Consider the following 13,817-nt stretch of genomic DNA (forward strand, 5'->3'; position numbering starts at 1 on the left):
AAGCCTCAGCTTGAGCTTCGTCTCCAATGTGCCAGGAACCAGAAATGCTCCGAATGGGATGACGTCGTATTGGCTGCCGTTTGAGCTTTCTTGTAAATTTCCATAATTGAAACTCTGCGTCAGTGGGCGATTCAGCTCGTACCAGCGCATCGCTGATACACCTCTTTTGAAGCAGGGCGAGAGCAGCTTTAAGATGCCTCGTGGCTTCGTTGTACATGGATTTGGCATCAGGCGTGCGTAATCTTAACCAGCGTCTCCTGGCCCATCTTTTGTGTATTAGTAGGTGTTGGGCCTCCAAGGTGAGGGGGATGTTGTACGGAGACTGTTGTCTTGTTTGGCAAGATGGTGGGGCGGCTTGGTGCGCAGCTTTGACTATTTCTTCCTGCAGTTTGTTTGCTGCGTAGTCCACGTCTTCAGGAGTGTTAAGTTCCATTTCTATGTGCAAAGAGTAATGGAGCTCGCGCCTAAAGACTCCTAAATCTGATCCTGCTGGCAGTAGTTGTTTCCTAATGGGCAAGGGCTGTGGCTGCGCGTGGATTGTGACTATTAGTGGCAGGTGGTCAGAGGATAGGTCCAAGGATTCTTCAATGGTCAATTGCCGGTCACAGATGCCTTTGTAGACAGCGAAGTCGATTGCCGAGGGCCTGTGTCCATTAATTGGGTAACGGGTGGGGGCTCCAGTCGCCAATATGCTGAATTGTAAGTTTTGAATCGCCTCAAATATGACTTCTCCGCGACGATTCGCACTATTGCTTCCCCAAAATGGGTGCCATCCATTCCAGTCGCCGCCGATGAGGGTCTTATTCAACCTTTGGCCTAGAACCTGTTCCATGTGATGATCACACAGACCAGTGTTTGGCGGAAGATAAATTGACGCAACTTCGATCGCTCCAATAGACGTAGGCAGGGTGATGGCTGAGACCTGCATTGTTGCGTTGCAAATTGGCAGTAAAGGTGTATGCGGTATTGTTGCTCGTATGAGGATTGAGGATCCACCAAAGCAGTTTGCTCCTTCACCATGAGCCTGATAGTGTTCGTATCCGAAAATTTGTGTAGTGGGGCACTCATGAGTTTCTGTTATTAACATTATATCTATGTTTTCTTGTGAGAGAAACGCAGCCAGTTCCTGAGTCTTGTTTCTCAGGCCATTGGCGTTCCAGATACCCACACGTAAAGCCATTATTTGTAGGCAAGCTTGGTTATGATGGCCATTAAACTGTTTAGCATGGTTGCTTGTTGGGATTGTACTTCTCGCATCGCTTTGAGCTCGGCATTAATTGCGTCAAACTGACGTTGTTGTTGCTGAAGCATTTCAGTGAACAAAGTGTCACTTGTGGTATTCTTATTTGACGGTCCACCTCTAGCGGCCTGTGCGTAAGAAACACCACTAATAGGCGTTGCAAAGCTCGTGGCTTGGGTAATGCTCCGGGGCCTTGTAATTTCGGAAGCAGTACTCGGACCCGTAGACGGTGTTTGTGTGGGACTCCTTTTTTGTGCTGGGGATTGCAATTTGCGCAACCGCTTGTATACTTGGCAGCCCTTATAGTTGGCTGGGTGCTGTAACTCACAGTGCACACAAGTTGGTGCCTGGTCCTTTTCGCGGGTGCAGTCTTTGGATGCGTGTTTCCCGGCGCAACGCACACATCTGGGAGCTTTGTGGCAGTAGCGTTGTGTGTGTCCAAATTCTTGACAGCGATGGCATTGTGTCAGGTCGTTGTATCTTCTTGGCAGTTCCACTGTGCAGCGTTGCCTGCAGACAACTCGAATGTCCAAAATTTCTTTGTTGTTGGGGGCCTGAGCCACGTCAACAAAAAATATATTTAGCGGTGTTTTGTCCATACGGCTCAGTGGGTTGTGCACATTTGTAATTGTGTGGCCTTTGGTTTCCAATTCCTTTTTAATTAGTGTTGTATCAGTGCTGGAGTGAAGCCCTTTGAACACGACTCTATATGGTTTGTCCTCCTTAAGCTGGTAGCAGTGGAACTCCAATTCCAGCTTAGTAAAGTGGTCTATAACTCTGCGATAGTCCTCACTGCATTGGGTTAATACACCTATGTTATTCTTCTTTGGCTTAATTACGTATGATTTAGCATCAATTACTTTATCTATTATCTGTTGAAGTAGGGCCACAGACTTGATGTTTGGACACCATATGGGGGGCGGACGAGGTTTCGGAGTAGTTTGCTGGTCGGTCAATACTGGGGCTTCTGGAGCTACAGGTGATTCGCTGTAGTCTTCATCTTCTTCTACGAGCAGTGAAAATCGATTTTCTGATATTAATGCTGCATTGCTGGTGCTTGGTTCGTCGAAGATGAGCCTTTTCTTGATGGTTTTTGGTGAATTTGGCTGTTTACGTTTCGTGTTTTTGTTGTTAGTGATGCCTTGCACGGAGGCGATATCTATTTTTGAGTTTATTGGCATGATGGAGGCTTGCCTATTTGCCATCACAACGTTAAGCTGGGCTTGCATTTCTGCATTTACCTTTACAGCTGTAGCGAGGTTATTGACATTAGATGTCATCGCGGATTGTGCTTTTGAGTGCAGGCGCACTCGCGCCAAGCGACGAAATTTCGTAAATTGCAATTAAAGCAATTGAGTTACGCGGAAGCAAGCGATAAGAAAACGCTGCGTGTGCGGTTTTTGTTGCTGTTGCGTTGAAGAATGCACCGCAAAGTTCTATTTTTAGAACTCTGCAGCAGTAGAGCTTAAGCGAAGGCTGTTCGAATTCACGTCTTTACAGGTCGAACGACTGATCGCGATTGACACATAATATTGCTATATTTTTAGATACATGATGATGGATAGGCACATGGATGATAGCTGATAGAGATAATGAGGCGGTGAAGATGCTTTCCAGCTCCACTCAGTTCTTCACTGTCTGAAGCAAATCTGAAATATCTGCTCGTAATCAATGTGCCCCGCGTGGGCGCCAAGGCTTATTGATTGTTTTTCTTAAAGGCTTTTAGGTAATTAAATTTGTAAGCAAGTCATAGACGAGATAGGATAAATACTGCGTATGAAATGGATCTATGGCAATACATAGATTCTTTAACTTTTTAGATCAGGGATCGTGGATCACATATCATAGATAACAAACAAGTTCTATATGCTTTGAGATGCCCTCTACAGCCTGTGACACTTAGGAGACATGCCCCATCTTTTGCATAGTTTGTCTGAAAATGAAATTCAAAGAGATTCTCACACAATTGAAATTTAGGGAGAGGGAGAGAGGGGGCGAGAGTGTGGGGGAGGGAGAGAGCTTTATGTAACGCCATAATTTACTGGGAATTGCGCTTTGGCAAGCATTTGAAGTGCTTGACAATTGCGCCTGGCATTTTGGCATTTGGGCTCAAAGAGTTGACTGTAAATTTATGTGCATATGCATTAACAGTTGGCCAAGACGAAGTCGCACGAAAAGTAGAGGCAGAAGTTTAAGTATGAAAAGCAGAAGCAAACGTCTGCCAGCAAAACTTAACAAACGAGAAGAGGCCGCCCGGAAGGGAAGAACTGAAGCAGGGAGACTTGCTACTTAGAAGAAGAACAATCCACGAAAGTAGAAGTAGAACTAGATATACTCTCGCAGCCAAAGGATAGACTGGGTATTTAAATTCACAAGGGCACTTTGGGGTCAAGAAGTTTGGATTATGAAAGATATAGATTAAGACACATTGAAGAAATATCTAAAAAGTGATGGAACTAAGGGAAGAATAGAAATTTTTATTGACTCTTCCTGAAGATTTCTTCCATAGACCTTCTCTATAAAATCAGACTCATCAGACCGAAGTCTTAAAGAAAGAATTTCCCATTAGTCCTTCCCATAGAGTTTTCTATAGATCATTTTAGATAGCTTTAGAGACCAGATCTGTCCCAAAGATCATTCTTATATTGTTTTCATAAAATCGGATGAGATTTCCAAGAGAATCTGCTGAGAGAGAGAATCTGCTCAGAGAATCTTTCACACAGACCATTTTTGTACTCTGCCTAGAGGCCCTTTTCGTAGACCTTACCTTCGTCGAGTTAGGTCCTTAGCCAATTGCTGTAGGAGCGACACAGACATAGCCTTTCCTAGCTAAAAGCTGTAATACCCATCTCAGAGAGTATCAAATTGGTAGTCTCAACTACACTAAACAAATGGCAAACAAAATGAGAAGAGCTCCCAAAAAAAAAAAAATAGGGGAATAAGAAGAAGCGAAAAAGTTGCATATAACAAATGTGGCGGGCACTACGGAAAACTTTTTTATGTTACCAAAGCAGCTATCCGAAAACGTAAGCCTCCCTGGCACGCCCCCTCCTATGGTGCGCCTTTATGTAGGATAGTTAGGCAACAGTTTGAGAGGCAGTTGGAAAAGTTCATTTGCCAAACATCGTGGCCCGAAGCCCACAGCAAAGGCAACTAACAACAATGTGACTGCACTTCATTCTCTCTCTTTCTCTGTCGCTCTTTCTCTCTTTCGCTGTGCTGCTGTTGTTTGTCATTGTTCTTGAAGTGCTCAAACTCCTTTGACAGCGAAGCAGCAGGCTCGACGAACTGGAAAATATATGACTTTGCTTACACTGTGGCCTCTCAAAGTTCGGCTAAAGGGTCAAGGGGGCTACAGAAAGAGAGTGAGAGAGAGGGAGGCAGACACTATATATGCCTAGGCCTTGCTCTGTTTGGTGCTCTGTCATAGACTATAATGGAATAGAGTCGTTTGAAACTGGGAATTAGAGATGACTGCGTGTGCTGGAGTCGTGTCACGAGGCCTAGAAAATATAACTTGGCTCATTTCAATGTGTGCTTAATCCTAGGCAGGCTCTAGGTACTTGCTGTTTCAGCTATTCGTGTCACGAAGAGACGAGCGTGATCGTGACTCGTGTCACAATGCCTTATCATCTATTGAACTTTACTTTAACTTGAGTTTGATCGCATCTGCTGCCTCTACTTCAACTGGCGACTCACGACGCACCAATTTGGCTGTCGTCTCATCTCAGGCAAGTGCCACAAAGCACTCAATGGCAAACTGAAGCGACAAATATATCCTTGGCATGTGGCATGTGGCATGTTGAAAGTGGCAAGTGGCATATGGCAGAGGCAGAAGCATAAATTCAATGCGTCAAGTGGATGCAACTCAAGTTGCGAGCCTCAGATTGACGCCGACAAGCGATGCAATTAGTTGGCCACGCTTCGAGCCACAACGACTAACAACGACCCGCGAACCGATGACCAAAGAGCGATGACCGATGTCCGATGACCGATGACTGATGACAAATTGACACGATTGAGTCGATTGTCACATCTGTATCTCTGTATCTGTATCTTTGTATCTCTGTATCTGTAGCTGTATCGTATCTCTAGCTGTCTCTGTAGCTGCTACTGTTTCTGTATCTGTTATCGACACACGATTCCAGTGGGCGGATGGGTGTCTGGTGGGCGTGGTCATGTGTCTAGCAACAATGCTTAGGCATTGTTTACACGCATCTCGTTTAATATGCATGAGATTCAGGCACCTGCCCAGCTGCTCACCTGCCAACCTGTCGACTGCACGTGCCTCTAAAATGAGTAGACCGAGAGTTAGGAGGGCGCCAGTTGTTGGGCTTGTTGGGGGTCAGCGGCTAGGGGTTAACCAGCGCCCTCAACTCGTCACAGATTGTCGAAATTGTTAACGGGCCCAAAAGGCAATTCAATCAGCTGCCCGAATAGCTGCTGAAATGTCAAATGACATTGGTTGAAAGCCTACGTGTGCCGGGCACTAAGCAGTGCTGGATAACTGTCAAAAGGTAATTCACTTAACTGTGGACAGAGGGGGAAATGCGGTTAAAGTGAATTCTGTGCTGTTGCACTGTGCCAGAGTCAAGACACAGCGAAAATAAATAGAAAACAGTGTTGGGTAACTGTGAAAAAGTGAACTTTATTGTAATGCCTAAGGGAACGTCTATATTTAAGTAAGTTATAGTTTATAAATGAAGCAGAGGGAGAGGAAAATAGTGTTGACTAATTATCAAAGTGCATAACTGTCAAAAGCTTAGTTGAAGCTCAGAGAGCAACAGTGTTGCATGTTAATATTTTTTTAATTTCGTTACAACTCGTTTAGAGCATGAATATGCATAGAGTCGAGTCAACAAATTGTTGCAAATTCCTTGCGATCTTTAAGTCCTTGGGGGCGAGCACTACGACAATTTTTCATATTTGTTTGTTTAGCAAACAGAATGAGAAACAGTTCAAATTCGATTTACAGTTCAGCTTACGACGAAGGCAGGCAACAACAGCAGCAGTAGCAGCAGCAGCAGCAGCAGCAGCAACTGAAACTAGCTATAGATATATATGCATTTGAACAATTTGTAACTTATGTATGATGGCTGACTGTGGGCTGTCCACTGAGAGAAAGGAGAGTAAGAAACAGTGAAGCCATTTTCTTGTGGCAATTATACTTCCATTAGAAGGCAATAGCTTTTCGCTAAGTGTATGCATATTTGCTCTTCAAACTATTTACATAACAATAAGTTATGCAATACGTAAAGCAAATATGCAGGGTATGTAAAGGGAGGCGGGGTGTTGGGGGAGGTGTGGCATGTTGCAATTTCTTATGCATAAATATCAATAGAAATGAAAGAAAAGCCTTTGATATGTTTGATTTGATTTGATTTGATTACATTTGATTTGTGTTAGAATTGACGAGAGGCCAGAGCTAATGGAGTAGCAGAATGCGGGAAGGAGAGGACAGAAATCAGCCTCATGACTGCACATAATGTGACACACACACCCACAATACTCATGTATACACATTTATATATATATGTATATAAATATATATATATATATATATGTCAAATACTGTGCATGCTAGAAGTATGCAAATCGAGTGCAATTTGCATGCAAAGTAGCTTCAAGAGGCAAACTGCAGCACAGCGCCCGAAGCGCAGCTTAAAAGAGGCGTGAGGGGGGGGGGGGGCACCAAAAGGGGAGTTTGTACTTAGTGGAGGTAGCGCCTAGCTTGACTAGCTCATTAGGAATGCCTGCAGCTAGCAGCTACAATCGTGAGTGTGTGCGTACTCTTGCTGCTAGTTAGTTAGCTTCGAGTTTTGATTTGAAACATGTTTTGCTTTTGGCCCACTCTGCATTCTGCTGCGCTAGAGTATACCCACATGGACACTCATCATGCAACATGGTTAGAGTATATGATGTGGCTGCCTCCGTCTCTGTATATGAGCTGAGAGCAGCCTTATATGAAAACATTGATAGCAAATTGTTTTCCCTTGGCTTTTTATTAGTAGAATAGGTTTAGCTGCTACAACATAGTGTATTAATGGGTAGGTTATAGTTATGTGAACTACTCGACAGCTGTTTTAAGCTATAGAACAATATGTCCCGAAATTAATTGGTATTGGGTAATTGCTCGCTGCAAGCTTTTTCGAACTGCTGTTCTTCACTCAAACTGTTGCTGTCAGCTGAATTCTAATTTTCCTTGATTTGCAAATAATCAAAACTCGGAATATTGCATCAGCTTTAAGCACTTTTTGAACATTTTCCAATAAAGACACTCGAGTGTCGGGACTTGACCGAAAGGCGGACAGACAGACAATTTAATAGCTTCACACTTTCATTTTACAGCTGCTTACAAAGGGGGAAAAAACTGCAAACGAACAATTTTAAGAATTTTCTTTCATTTTTTTCTATTGAAGAAAATGCACTTTGCCAGAATGTTTAGAATGCCACAAGATGATGTGTGAAATAGAAAGAAATGCAGTAGAATAAGGTGGGGAGAGGCTTTTAACGAGCTAACACGGAACTCGTCTAGAGTGCGCCCTCTTGAAGTGTTTGGGAAATGTGCTTTACACACAAAAAAGGAGAAAAATATATTTTTGAAAATATTGCTGAAAATGTGAAAAGGTAAAAGACAGAAAGATGGACAGCATGGCAAAAACTTGAGTAGTTTCCGTTTTACAAATGCAGATATATTGCGCATATTATATCATCATATAGCCAGTAAAGATGAATAGAAAATTCTTCTTTTGGTCTACCTTATAACTCCATATTTCATATTTCATCAGTCTGCACGCGTATGATCTCAAGTTCTGACACCGAACTACGCCAATATCATGAAAATTAAGTTAGCTTTGCTGCCAGGTCAAATGTGTTATAGAAATGTTAAAAGTTATAGTTATATCATTTCATATATCAACATTATAGTGTTATCTCATATACTTATTGAGTTACGATAGGCCTTAAGCACCCTTAAAAATTTCTAAACTGTTTCGGTTTCATCATTTTCATAACAATAGGCCAATTACAGTCTCCTATCCTCTTTTTTTTTCTCTTCAAATGGCTTCTGCGCGAATTCAGAGTTGATTTACTCTCGGCCAAGTTTTGTTCTACACAAAAGTTAAGCACTTGAGAGTTTTTCGCTTTAACTGCTTCAAAAGGCACTTCCATTGTAATCAATTATCATATAAATACATATATACTTTATATAATCTTGAAAAAAGCTTGAAAAATCTGGCAATCTATAGATTTTATTACTCAAACAATCAATTTCAATTGTTCAACGCCTGCTGTGCGAGTGAGAGGGCAAGAGAGACAAGGGCTTTTGGTCAGTCCTGAGAGCACTTTTAAGTATAAATCATTGTATATTGCCCTCTCGCTCTGGCAAGGCAACAATAGCGATACAATGGTGGACTTAAACATAATGCTAAATGCTCGATTAACGAGTTCTTTGAGCCATTCAATGTGCACACCAGCAGCAACAACAGCGACAACAGTGAAATCAAAAACAACAACAGTAGCAGCAGAGCCCAGCATTAACAATGGCTGACCAACGGTACCTTACTCCTATCCCCCTCTAGCGCTTGGTGTTAAGTGTGGTCAACTTACCCGTTCGGCCCGAACAACATGTTAATCTGCAAATAAAGAGAGCGCAAAAAAGAAGAGAGTGAGTAAATGAGCGTGAGCGAGATAGTGTGTTCGTGTGTAAGCGTGAAAGAGTAGCGCTTACACAAAATAACATATTATAAGGAAGTGCAGATCATGAGAAATGCTTTAGTGTGCCCTCCCACCGCTTTTTTACAATTGTAAAATACGCAATAAAAAACACAGCAGGAGCAAGTGAGAGGCGAGAGGGAGAAGTTTTGCTGGAGTTTACTGCGGGTATCAAGCGGATTCTCGTGAGTAAATTGATGTTGGTTTTATAAAAAAAAGAAAGCAGGCTAACTAAGATAAGAGCGTGAGCAACTAACACATACCCATAATAATATTTAGAGATATATATAGGGGTATATATATATATTCATACACACATATTTTAAAAATGCTTATGGTATATATTTATTTTTTTTTACTGTTTTTATTACTTACTCTTGATAATATATGCCCTTTGACATATACTGCTACATTTACAGGGTATGCAACAATAAAGATTCAATCCTCAGTAAAATCACACGCAAATTTGTTACACGGCTTTTGCTTTGGGTATTTTGAATGTTTTATGGTTTTCAAAAAATAAGGAAAAAAACAAACCGAAATAAAATTCATAAAATCGACACGAAATTCGCGCACTTTCAGCCGAATCAAACAATAAATCTTTTTACTCTAAGCTCGCTTAGATTTATATAACGTGCAACTTCACTGCCTCCCCTCTCTCTCTCTCTCTCTCTGTCGATATGTTAACTACGCTGCTGCCTTTGCGGCCCTCATTTTCTGTATGTTGAAAACTTTTTTCGTTTTGCTCTGGTTTTTTTTGGTTTTGTTTTTACCGTTATGTATTTACCGTTGTTTTTGCCGCCATTGTTCGGCATTCTAATTCTCGGCTCTGGGAGTATTTTTTTGCACTCGAACTGATTTGAAATTTTATTTTCTGTATTTCTTTATTTTATTTTTGTTCTGCTTTGTCAAAGTTTATTTTTGATTTAACGCTCTGCACATTATTTGACTTCCCTAAGGGGGTGGGGCAAGCTTTTCTCTTTGTTTTTTGCCAGTATAGACATTACTTTTTGCTGTTTGTCAAGGTTAGCTTGGCAGACTTTTTAGGCGTTGATTAGGCCCTGCATACGATTTGCAGTCATCAATTATGATAATTCGATTAAATTAAGTTATCGATAACCATAATAGCGAACAGTTATTGTTATTGAAGCCAAATTCATTAAGTTTCCGTTGAGCTTAAGTGTTTTTAGAGATATAACTATAATGGTCGACTTGACACCCATCGTGCCGATAGCAAATAAGTAATCGATTTAGAAGCATACGTATATTGGAGCTGGATGTTATCATTAAAGACAACTTCAGAGATACATACATGTTATCGATAACAAGTGCAGATCATGTCGATAACATATACAACCTGCAGTCACCTAAGCTTTTCCCGTTCCACAAACATGATCTTTAGGTTTATCTAAACAAATATTAAATTTCATTTGGCTTAAGAGTCATTCACCATTATCGATAAATTTGAGTACGCGTAAGACAAATGAGATGAAAATGGGAAATGTGAGGCGGAAAAACGAGCGAAACGTGAAAAACAAACAGAAATCCGATTGCGAAACTAAAATCCAACTAGAAATTTAATGCGGCTATCGATAAGGAGCAATGGACAATGACAAACAAGAATAGCAGATAAAGCAAATAACGAGCTACAACAACAACAAGGAGCAGAAGCAAAAGTTGAGCTGGCATATCGCATTGCACGCAATATGCAATGCAACTCAAGCAATTGCTTTTTCGCTGTCAATAGTTGAACAGGAAAGGAGCAACAGCCCCCTCCCCAAGCCACCCCAAATACCTCCCTCGACAAGCATTCAGTGAGGAAGGGAGGGGGTGTCTAGTGTTGTTCACGTTGCTTCGATATCCAAGTCGCAGTTAAAGCTTATTGTCAGGTATCTATATACATATATATGTTGCCCTATGCACTGCCATGTCGTGCTATAACAGCTCTTTATATGGTATACGATGAGCAAAGAGTTGGCTAAGCTTTTGTGCAGGTAGAGCTACATACGTGGGTAGAGTGAGAGAGAGGGGTAGAGAGGGAGACTAGATCGACTCGTTTGTTCACACTGATCAAGATTATATATGATGAATATACACAATGAGTTGAGGCACGAATTCTGCTGCTAGTCAGGGCACTGCAAAGAACTCATATACCCTACAGCAACATTTGCAATGAGTATAAATAGAAGTAGCATTTCATAGATCATAGTATACATAGCACAGCTGCAGGGTAACTGCTAGTCGAGCAATGCTATTTCTGACTTATAAAACTTTCCATTTATCTATTTATTTCTTTTTTTCCCTTTTTTTTTGTAAATTCATATTCGTAAATACGCGCGAGTAATGCCCTATGGAAGGGCGTTACAAATGAAGGCGTGGCTTAGTATAGGGCGTAGTCTTATGTCGTAGTGGGGGTAGCTTGCAGCCACGTTAGCGTGTGTACCTAGAGAAAGAGTTAGGGGCCTTCAGTTTGCATAGTAAAAACAATCGCCACCGATACGAAGCGAAATAAATATAGAGAAAATTGATATATCGTAACTAATGGCAAATACGCACACACACACATACACACATGTATACTTATTTATGTATGTATACAATCTTTAGTATACAGTCTAAAGTCAACTAAAATTATGCTTTGCTTCACATTTTGTTTGCTCTGCACGCAATTCTAATGTGTGTGCACAGTCGCCCTCTCAATTACAGGGTATACATAGATATATCAACACAACTGCATATATATATCTATATGAATAACCCCACAGATATGAACAGTAAACACAGGTAACTAACGTCGCACGGACAAACAAATTTGTATCTGTGAGCTTATGCAGCTAGAAGCTTAATCTAGCTAACTTTTCCATACAAATAAATGTTTGGGTATTTGCTAGTCAGGTACTCCCCAGCTGAAGCTAGGTCTCATATCTAAGCTACGTTCTGTGTTTAGTTTGCATTGTTCTTCTCTCTATCTGTAGATCGTCTTTTGCTCTAGAATTTTATTCATTTGAAACGGCTAGGAACAACGTTGATGAATCTTGCAAAATCTTGCGCCGGTGCATTGCAAATGTTTGCACCTGCGCCTGCACATGGACTATTTGTAGTAGCTGTTGTTGACTATTTGACACAGGCATCGGTAACATCGCCTACATTGTCAAAAACTGCAACAGTCGGCGTCAATGTCAACAGCGATTCAAAGCAATGCGACATTTAATACACCTGAGTGCAGTTAATATAGGTGAGCGGGCAGATGCATGTATCTCTCTCTCTCTTGCTCTCTCTCTCTCTGTGTGTGCGTGTGTGTATTCATATTTCTCGAATTTCTATTCAGTGCATTTCGTTTGTCGATGTCGGATCAACTCGAATTGGATTCAAAAAGTTTTCTGTTGACTTCCAACTGGAGCAATCAGAGATATATCTCTATATATATACGCATGTACATATGTATATCCCATTAAGCCTTTTTTATTGGCTTTCGTACATATTCAAAATTCCAAGTTCCAATTCCATAATTCCAAGCGCGTCTTTCTATGCGCTTCTCATTATAGTTAATCAACTTTTTATGCATCCACATCAATATGATAGTCAAAATACGCTAATGGCCTTCACTTCAAGCCTTATTTTCATCAATTGAATTATTCTGCAGTGAGTTCTAAAAGCCGACAATATTGGTCCAACAGCTGGAGGCAAATGAAGCATTTGCTAATACGCCGAAATAAATAAAAAGCTTTGCTAATTAGTTAAGAGCTGCTACCTGCTGCCTACCAGCTGGCACTGCTTGGGCATCCCATTCCAAACATTCCCCTGCCTCAACTCGGCTTCTGCTGCCGATTCTGTTCTTTAATCCACTTGAAAGCAGCTGCTGTCGTTTTCTTATTTATTTTGCGACGAAAAAAAAGAAGCAGAAATAAGGAAAATGAGAAAAAAACATTGTCAGTGATAAATTTTGTTTACAGGCTGTCTGTCATGCGAAGCGCGTAGAGAGGCGCACGCAGGCACCCATCCTTAGGCCTGGGGCTTTAAGCTTTAAGCTGTTCTCCCCCGTTGACAGTTGTCAGATGGCATTTACCGACATTTCAGATATGGTCACTATACGATTAACATGGCTCTCCCCCTCTGCCCCTCCCTCGCCCTTTCACTCACGTTCCCCATCAGTCTGCCTCTCCCTCTCTCTCTCTCTACCTATCGTCTCAAAACTAAACCAAAGTATTCCAATTCGCCAAATTGTCTTTTTCTCTGCTATACTTTTTTGGAGCTTTGTTTTTTCGGGCGTGTTTTTGTTGTGGTTGCTGTTCCATTGCCGTGTTCCCAGGGGGCAATGAGCTGCCAACAACTGCCACACAACTAATCGTGTTGCCAGCGTCGCGCAGGCCTCCAATCCCTCAATCCCTCCCGTTGAATCAGTTGTGACATTTCCAAAGCTCAGCCACTCAACGGACCTTGCATTCCCGTCCTCAGCTGCTACCCCAGGGGAACAAATAAACAAACACACACACGCACGCACACACACATACATGCACGCAAGCACACACACACACACACACACACACTCTCAAACAACAACAACAACAAAATCCCGTTAAGCGTAATTTCGTATACCCTGGGCAACACTGGTGAGGGCCAATATACTACAAAAACTTGTTAAAAGTATTTTTTCTGCTATTTATGTTGCAAAGTGTTTCATTCCATTTGTTCCCGCTTGACTATTCTTTAAGCTGGCTTTAAAAAAAAGCCCGGCTATTTCAATATTAAAATTGTATTCCTTTTGCAGATATTCCACATTGTTTCAATTCCAATCGTTCCACAAATTGACCAGCCTTGTAAATGTTTGACTGTTATGTTTCCATAGCCTTCCCCTGGCATTTAT

General features: G+C 41.5%; 1 protein-coding gene across 4 annotated transcripts in view; it reads right to left on the bottom strand.

Moving 5' to 3' along the window:
• Window positions 1-13,817, bottom strand: part of LOC111592354 — a 39,342-nt gene that overhangs the window by 19,194 nt on the left and 6,331 nt on the right. The window contains exons 1-2 of one of the 4 annotated variants that reach the window (XM_023304539.2): window positions 9,741-9,854; window positions 8,849-8,874 (exon numbers count right to left, since the gene is read on the bottom strand). The exons of 1 other annotated variant lie outside the window; for it this stretch is intronic. The gene's annotated coding sequence lies outside the window, so the exon portion shown is untranslated. Of the gene's footprint in view, window positions 1-8,848; window positions 8,875-9,328; window positions 9,432-9,740; window positions 9,855-13,817 lie in introns of those variants that run through there. 2 more of the 4 variants (XM_023304532.2, XM_030223813.1) reach the window with 2 other exon arrangements.

This window comes from Drosophila hydei, unplaced genomic scaffold (genome assembly GCF_003285905.1).
Source record: "Drosophila hydei strain 15085-1641.00,03,60 unplaced genomic scaffold, DhydRS2 tig00000296-arrow-arrow-pilon, whole genome shotgun sequence".
NCBI lineage: Eukaryota > Metazoa > Arthropoda > Insecta > Diptera > Drosophilidae > Drosophila > Drosophila hydei.